At 41.3% G+C, this 7,911-nt stretch overlaps 1 pseudogene; it reads left to right on the top strand.

Moving 5' to 3' along the window:
* The first annotated feature begins 3,992 nt into the window (after positions 1 to 3,992).
* On the top strand, positions 3,993 to 7,545 carry LOC118723100 (annotated as a pseudogene).
* The last annotated feature ends 366 nt before the right edge of the window (positions 7,546 to 7,911 follow it).

Genomic DNA, 7,911 nt, shown 5'->3' with positions numbered 1-7,911 from the left:
AGAATACTTTATTTCAAGATCTACTCAGTTTTGCAGGAATATCAGACTGCTTAGGACTGACTCACCAACAATAATAACTTATTCTATCCCAGTGACCTATACTGCATTAATATTAAAAACACTTTATGAAAAAATGTATTCTGACAAACAAGCTTAGTGCCCTGGAAAGACCACTGGACCAGAAAGCAGGAGACCTGAATGCCCGGTGAGCTCTGCAACAGACTGAAGAGACATAAGGCAGTCTGTTCAATCTCTCTGAGCTCACACTTCTCCTGGGTTAGATCACATAATTTTATGATGTCTATCAGCATCAAAACTCGGTGCATCTTTATTTAAACTCATATAAAAGTGATTAGCCAAGAAATCATATTTGCTTTTGAAGTAGAAATTGTAAATTACCTTCCCAAAAGCAACAGGAAAATAAATTATAGCTTAACATGAGTAAGATTTGATTTCTTCCCAAGTTCTAATTTTCTGTTACTCTGGTATGGGAGTAATATGTAGGAATCATATATCCTCAGTGTCAATAGCACCCAACAATTCAACTCAATTCAACAAATATTTATTTAATGCTCAAGTTCTCAAATTCGGAGTATATGGTGCAATACACAAATGATCAATAACAACCAAATGAACTGCTGTGTGTACAAGGTACTTATTATATTAGGCCCTTAGTAGGAGTGGCCACTCAGGGATGGTAATATACAGTGGAAAAGGCAAGGCGTCCATCTGAAAAATAAATGACCATTAAATGGCTGATACTGGCAGGAAATTTGATAAGATTTCAGAGAAAGGAAACATCGCTGGAAATCCAGATAGATTCCTGGAGGATGAGATGTGAGCTGTCCCTTGAAGGATACTGAAAAACAAAGTGTTAAGCCTATATTTAGTTGGTGTTTATATCCTTTCTAGAATTGTTAGTTTTGTTTTTATGGAGGGAATACATTTGTGTTGCGTTCATTCAATGACAGCAGAAACCATGCATAATATTTATATTTGATTCAGCACGAGTGATATTTACAAAGTGCCTAGCATACATCAGGCACTCTACTGGGGAAGTTGTGGAGTGATGGAGGGAAGAGAAAGGAACTGGCAATAACTGAGAAGTCAGCTGAGACCCCTTTGCCTCTCAGAGTTGCCTTGAACTCCCAACTCTTTACCTGGCTTCTGGAAGTATACAGTTCTTTCAAGAGCTAGGTCACTTCTAGAGAGACACTCCCACCTCCTCATGAGTAATCTGTTCTGCACGGTTGTTGAAAGGAAGCTCTACCCTTTCCCATCAAAGGCACTCACAAAGCTGCCTGGGTTTAGCAGCAGTCACTGGAGATGCAGCTAATGGTAGGGAGGCATCACAGCTCTTTTTCGTTGCTAGCTACTCTCTCCCTTTTCCCTCTGACCTCTCTCATTTCTTCCTCACACTTTTCACCCAAAACTATGCCCCCAAGAATGCCAAGTTCTCCCTTTCGTAGGCACGGCAAGTTGCCCCTCCTCTAACATCCAAGTCTTTTGGTCTCAACTTTCCCTCAAGCGTCTACGTTTCTATCCCCATGAGGAGTTGTAGCAGCAGCTATTAAGAGATAGTGATATTTTCTCCACTTTGTGACAAAGAGATAAGTGCACTGGTGACTAAGAGAATCTCAAAGTGCTCAGGGGATACTGAAGAAAGAGAGCAGGAAATGGCTCATAAGTGGTCTCTCTCTGTCTTCCAGATTCATGCGGCATTTATTGCCTAATCACTACATGGAAACTTGTCCTCTCCTGCCTTCTATGGCTATTTCTCTTTCCATCTGTCTGTAGGTTTTGTCTTCTGGACCAGATTTTGCACAATTCCAACATAGCAGCTCTTCTCATTCCTCCCAGAACGCTCATGGCCAATAGGCCTTACTGACTGGTCTATTGAGTCCTAACAGAATAGGAGCTATATCACTTGCCCAGCTTCACAAATTCCCCCCCAAAGTGCCACATGGCAGGAGTTTGTTTTAATTAAAATGAATTCAAATATCTCTAAGCACGTGTTGAGTATTTATCTAACTAATCAACTGCGTGAGGTGGCTGGAGGTGCCCACTCACGGAGCACCAAGGAGAAGCTGGAAAGGACTAACACGTACTGAGGTTCCCCTGGGGACCAGCCATCTGCTTCCATTCTCACCGTCATCTCTGGAGGTGAGATTAGATGATTTGCCAAAGATCACTCCACCACGGAGCAGGAACTAGAATTTTAACCCAGGAACACCTATCTTTAAAGATCCCCTTCTTTTCACTATATCGCGTCTCTAAGATAAGGCTTCCATAGAGACATTTACATTCTCATGATTAAAAAGAAGGGCAGTTACTCACTAAGATACAAAGTAAGCAAGAGGACCCCAAACGTTAGAGCCCTGGAGTAGTAGAAAGAAAATTGACACCGAACTTGAACATGGGGCTGCCCCTTTCTGAGCTTCAGGCTACTTATTGGTATGCACACACTTTTACAGAGTCGATGTCAACACTAAGCTAAATACATGTGCCTGACAAGCGGAGTTAAGTGGACTTTCCGCTCCCTTTTAGAGTGCACAATGGGAGTTGACACTCAGTTTAGCTGGGCAGGTGTTTTCACATTGGGTCTGACATTCAGCTTAGCTGGGCAGGTGTTTTCACATTGGGTTTAACACATTACATTACTTGGGAGGGGCATTAGCCGACTCACACAGAGCAGTTTAATCATTAACTCGCCATCAGCGGTAACCACAGTCCTTGGAGGTAAATCAACACTACAGTCTACATCCTTTGAAGCCCTTCTTTGTAGTAACTGCCACAGTCTTCTAAATAAGAACTTCAGCGTTGCTCTCAGCCCAGGCAGGAGGTCTGAGCACTACAAAATGTGGAAAAGTTTGGGGACTTGTTTGGGGACATGGAACCATTCTTCCGGGTTCCTCAACTACGCTAAGTCCCACTGACTTGTGTTTCTGAGGGCACAAGTTTGGCAGGGAATCAGAGCTGCATATTTTAGCAGCTCTGCAAAGACCTCCTTTTGTGATTTTGAGTTTTAAATCTGTTTTTTTTTTCATCTGTAAAATGAGGATGATAATATTTTGTCTTCTAAGATTGTTGTGAAGATTAAGTTAGATAATGAGGAAAAAATTAATGAGTTCAAAGCACTTAGTACAGCACCTGACACATTGTTAACCCTAAAACAGTTGGTTATTATGGTATTATCAGAAGGGTCTAGGACCTTAACGTTCTTTTTTTTTTTAATATATTTTATTGATTTTTCAGAGAGAGGAAGAGAGAGGGATAGAGAGTTAGAAACATCGATGAGAGAGAATCATCAATCAGCTGCCTCCTGCACACCCCCTTAACGGGGTGTGCCCACAACCAAGGTACATGCCCTTGACGGGAATCAAACTGACGGGAATCGCAGGCCGACGCTCTATCCACTGAGCCAAACCGGTTTCAGCGGGCCTTAAAGTTCTAAGATGCAGAACAATAAAAGAGGAAAGGAAAGAACTGGTCCTTTGTTGCTGGGGGATCAAGTTCAATGCCACAGTCAGGCATGCAGGGTCTAACATACCTTGGCCCAAGCTTCTGCTTTCCTTGTGAATAACCTGCACACACTCTTAAAAATCAACAACAAACAAACAAACAAAAAACAAAAAACCTCCTTAACTCCCCCAAGCAAACAGAATTCCTCCTTTAGTTTCCCAGAGTACTTTTCAAGTACTTTTGTACTCTCTCCTATCACACGCTATTTTTATTATTTGTTTGCATATCTAATCTACCTCCTCTCTTCACCAGCCCAGGTTGCAAGTTTATGGGCAGAAGGGACCATGTTGCATCTTTGTATTTGCAGTCACAGACAAGCTGTAAGTCTTGAATGGATGAATAAGGAACTTGGGGAAACATGGTGACTTGATAATGGGATTAGAATTGGGTACCCAGGGGACAAGGTAAGACCATCTTTGTTTGCTTCATAAGTTTTCTTAAGCCTGGGCCTCAGCAGAAGTGTAGAGGACATGACATTTGAAGAATTATTGCCTGAGGAAGGTGATTGGGCAACTTATGTATGCCTTCCAGTTACATGATTGGTAACTGCTGGCAGGGCCCATGTTAGGCAAAACACATTGGCAACCAGGAAGCCGCGGCAGAGTGGTGTCTCTCGGTTTTCCAGCAGCCTTCAAGGTTAACACATTAAGCAATTAGGAGCAACAAGTCCTTCCAGGTGTGGTCATTTGTCAGCAGGGCAGACAGACTTGTGGGTAAGGACCATTCTCCCTGTGATTATGTTCACTGTAAACAATGATGCAAATTCTAGAGATAAAAATGGGATATAAAATGATTCCTGCAGAGGATAGAACATTTAAGGATAACATTTCAAAGAACCTAGGTTATGAAGTGGTATAGACCATAAAAGAGAAATATATATCTTGACTTTTCAGGAATCATCCCTTTTTAATTTTATTGTATTCTTTTTATTAAAGGCAATCAAAAATTATAATATTTATTCATTGATTATTTGCTTCGTACATTTTCTAAAAAAGTGATGTGCTAAAGTTAACTCCCACTGGCTCATAAAAGCAGATTATGGTTATTAATCAACTCCATCTTAGATGACTTCACGTTAGCATCTTAAAATCAGCCATAGCAGGAGTATTTACACCATGGAAATTGGCAAACACTGCAAATCAGAATTTTCCACTCTCATATCTCCTAAGAGCTTATTGTGAAATATTTACCAGCACACCATAGGCTTTACAATGAATGATTTCAATTAATCCTTCCAAATCTCCTATTTTACAGATGGGAAAATGAAGTTTAGAGAGGTTAATAATGAAGTAACTTATTACAAACTTTTTGGTGGCCAAGGCACAATTAAAATTCATATAATCTTTCTCCAAAGTTGATGCATTGAATCATGATGGAGGAAACAGTTTCTAACTCATTCTCCAAGGCCAGCATTACACTGACACTAACAGCAGATAAAGATACTAAAGAAAAGAAAATTATAGCCAATATTCCTTAAATGCAAAAATCCTCAACAAAACACTAGCAAATCAAATCTAACAGCATATTAAAAGAATTACTCACCATGATCAAGTGGGACTTATCTCAAGAATTCAAGAGTGGTTCAACATAAGGAAATCAATGAATGTAATAAATCTCAGTAATAGAACAAAGGTTTAAAAAAATGATCTCAGTGGTCACAGAAAAAGCATTTGACAGCATCTAACACCCTTTCATAATAAAAAAACACTCAGAAAACTAGGAATAAAAGGGAACTTTTCCAACATGATAAAGGACATTTATGAAAAAACACAACTAACATATTCAGTAGTAAAACACTGAAAACTTGCCCTCTAAGAGCAAGAAGAAGACAAGAATTCCTCTTTCTGCTTTTCAACACCATACTGGAATGTCTAGCTAGAGTAAATAGACAAGAAAAATAAAGGGCAAACAGATTGGAGAGGAAGAAGTAAGAACTATCTCTATTTGCAAATGGCATGATCCTATATAGAGCAATTGCCAAGGAATCCTCAAGAAAGCTACTAGAGCTAATAAGCAAATTCAGCAAATTTACACGTGGAAATTAACACACAAATTCAGTTGTGTTTCTAAACACCAGCAATGAATAATTCAAAAGGAAATAAAGAAAGCAATTCCACTAACATAATAATATGCCCCCCCCCAAATAAAATAGCTACAAATAAATTTAACTAAGGAGGTGAAATCTCTAGAACACTGTTGAGAGAAATTAAGGAAGACTTACGTAAATGGAAAGACATCCATGTTCATGGATTGATAACCTTAATTTGTTAAGATGGCAAAGTAATTGACAGATTTAACATATTCAGTCAAAATTCCAACAGCATTTTTTTTTTTCACAAATGGAAAAAAAATCTACCCTCAAATTCATATGAGATTGCAAGGGACCCAGAATAGCCAAAACAATGTTTAAAAAAAAGTGGAGGCCTCATATCTCCTGATTTCAAAACTTACTCCAAAGCAACAGTAACCCTAGCTGATTTGGCTCAGTGGATAGAGCATGGGCCTGAGGACTAAAGGTTCCTAGGTTCGATTCCAGTCCAGGGCACATCCCCAAGATGTGGGCCTGATCCCCAGTAGAGGGCGTTCAGGAGGCAGCCAATCGATAATTCTCTCTCATCATTGATGTTTCTCTCTCTCTCTTCCTCTCCCTTCCCCTCTGAAATCAATAAAAATATATATTTTTATAAAAGCAACAGTCATTTAAAAAAAAAAAAAGCAACAGTAATCAAAATAGTGTGATACCAGCATAAGGATAAACATATGCACCATAAAATGACTTTGCAGTCCAGAAATAAACCCATACATCTATGGTGAACCGGTTTTCCACAAGGTTGCCAACTTCATTCAATGGTTAAAGATTAGTCTGATCAACAAGTGGTGCTAGCACAACTGGATTTCCACATGCAAAAGAATGACGTTGGACTCCTACCTGACATTCTATACAAAAATTAACTCAAAATTCATTCATAAAACTCTTGGAAAATATAGGGGTAAATCTTGGTGACCTTGAATTTTTCAATGGATTCTTAGATATGACACCAAAAGCATGAGCAACAAAAGGAAAAAAAATAATAGATACGTGGGATTTTATCAAAATAAAGTATTTGTGCATCAAAGGACATTATTAAGAAAGTGCAAAGCATCGGCCCACCTGTCTTAGCCATCACCACAGGGCCCCCCAGCTCAGCACTCTGGGCTACATGGGGATATCCCCAGTCTGGCTCCTTTATAGCCTGCCCAGCTAGCCAACACTGGACCTCTGTCTTCACCTTTGAAAGCCCAGACATCAAGAACCCACTATGGCTCATTAACAAGGAGATCATTAGTCATAACACCAGTGGTTTTCCTTAACCCTCCTACGGCCCCATCACATTCTGGGTCTCACTGGGGGTTAACATAGCTACCTTTATAGCTCAAATCCACCCAGTCCAGTCTCCAGCCATGACAACAAGGGCTCAGTTGACCTGGTCATCAAGGTTTACTTTAAAGACACCCATCCCAAGTTTTGCACTGGGGGAAAAAAAAAAGTACCAGTATCTAGAAAACACAAATGAGGAGACGTCATTGAATTCCAAGGCCCTAATGGGCTGCTAGTCTGTGAAAATAAAGGAAACTTTACCATCTGTCCAGACAAGAAATCCAACCTCAACATCAAGAGGGAAGTCTGCCGGCACAATTGTAGGAGAATAGGCATCACTCAGATGCTGCAGCTAATTTGGGCCATCATGTAAGGACCTGAACAGCCACACTGGGTGCCAAATGCTCTTTGCCAATCAGATTGGGAGTGGCATCCTGCTGCCGCCAGAGCTGGCAGAACTGAGGAACAAACATTCTGCTTGCTTCAGGCCCTGGTACACGGTGGAAAGAGCTCCCGAAGCTCAGGACTACGGCCAGGACTTCTGAAGAAGCTGATGATCCGGGAACACCTTCCACCCGCTGGTGCTCCTCCCCATGAGCCAGGATGCCTGTCTGCCCAACCTGGACCTCATGGCCCACTCGAAGGAGGGCTACTTTGCCTCCTGATGCCTGGGCACTGACAAGCAGGCACACCCCAAATACTCACCATGCCCTTTCCCCACCCAGTCCCCCCCTTGCCACCATTCTTCAATGCTGTGGCTCCAGGTTCAGCCTGGCCTGACTGTGCCCCGGGTGGTCACCCAGCTGGTCTGACCTGAGGGGTCCCCTTGGGAACAGTTTGGTTTCTGGCTGGCCACCTTCAAGGTAAGTCCTTGTCCTCATGACTGTCCTTGTCCTCATGATTGTCCCTATCCCCAATAGCACACAAATACAAACAGGCCGAGGCTGCCAGCACTCTGCTCCATCCACCCTTTGCTACAGTAAAGCACAGTCTAGAAACAAACGTAAATGTGCAAGCAGGCCAGAGCTGGA

Source organism: Pipistrellus kuhlii, unplaced genomic scaffold (genome assembly GCF_014108245.1).
Source record: "Pipistrellus kuhlii isolate mPipKuh1 unplaced genomic scaffold, mPipKuh1.p scaffold_m20_p_2, whole genome shotgun sequence".
Classification (NCBI taxonomy): domain Eukaryota; kingdom Metazoa; phylum Chordata; class Mammalia; order Chiroptera; family Vespertilionidae; genus Pipistrellus; species Pipistrellus kuhlii.
The sequence above is the reverse complement of the archived record's forward strand: the minus strand, read 5'-3'. Positions and strand labels throughout refer to the sequence as shown.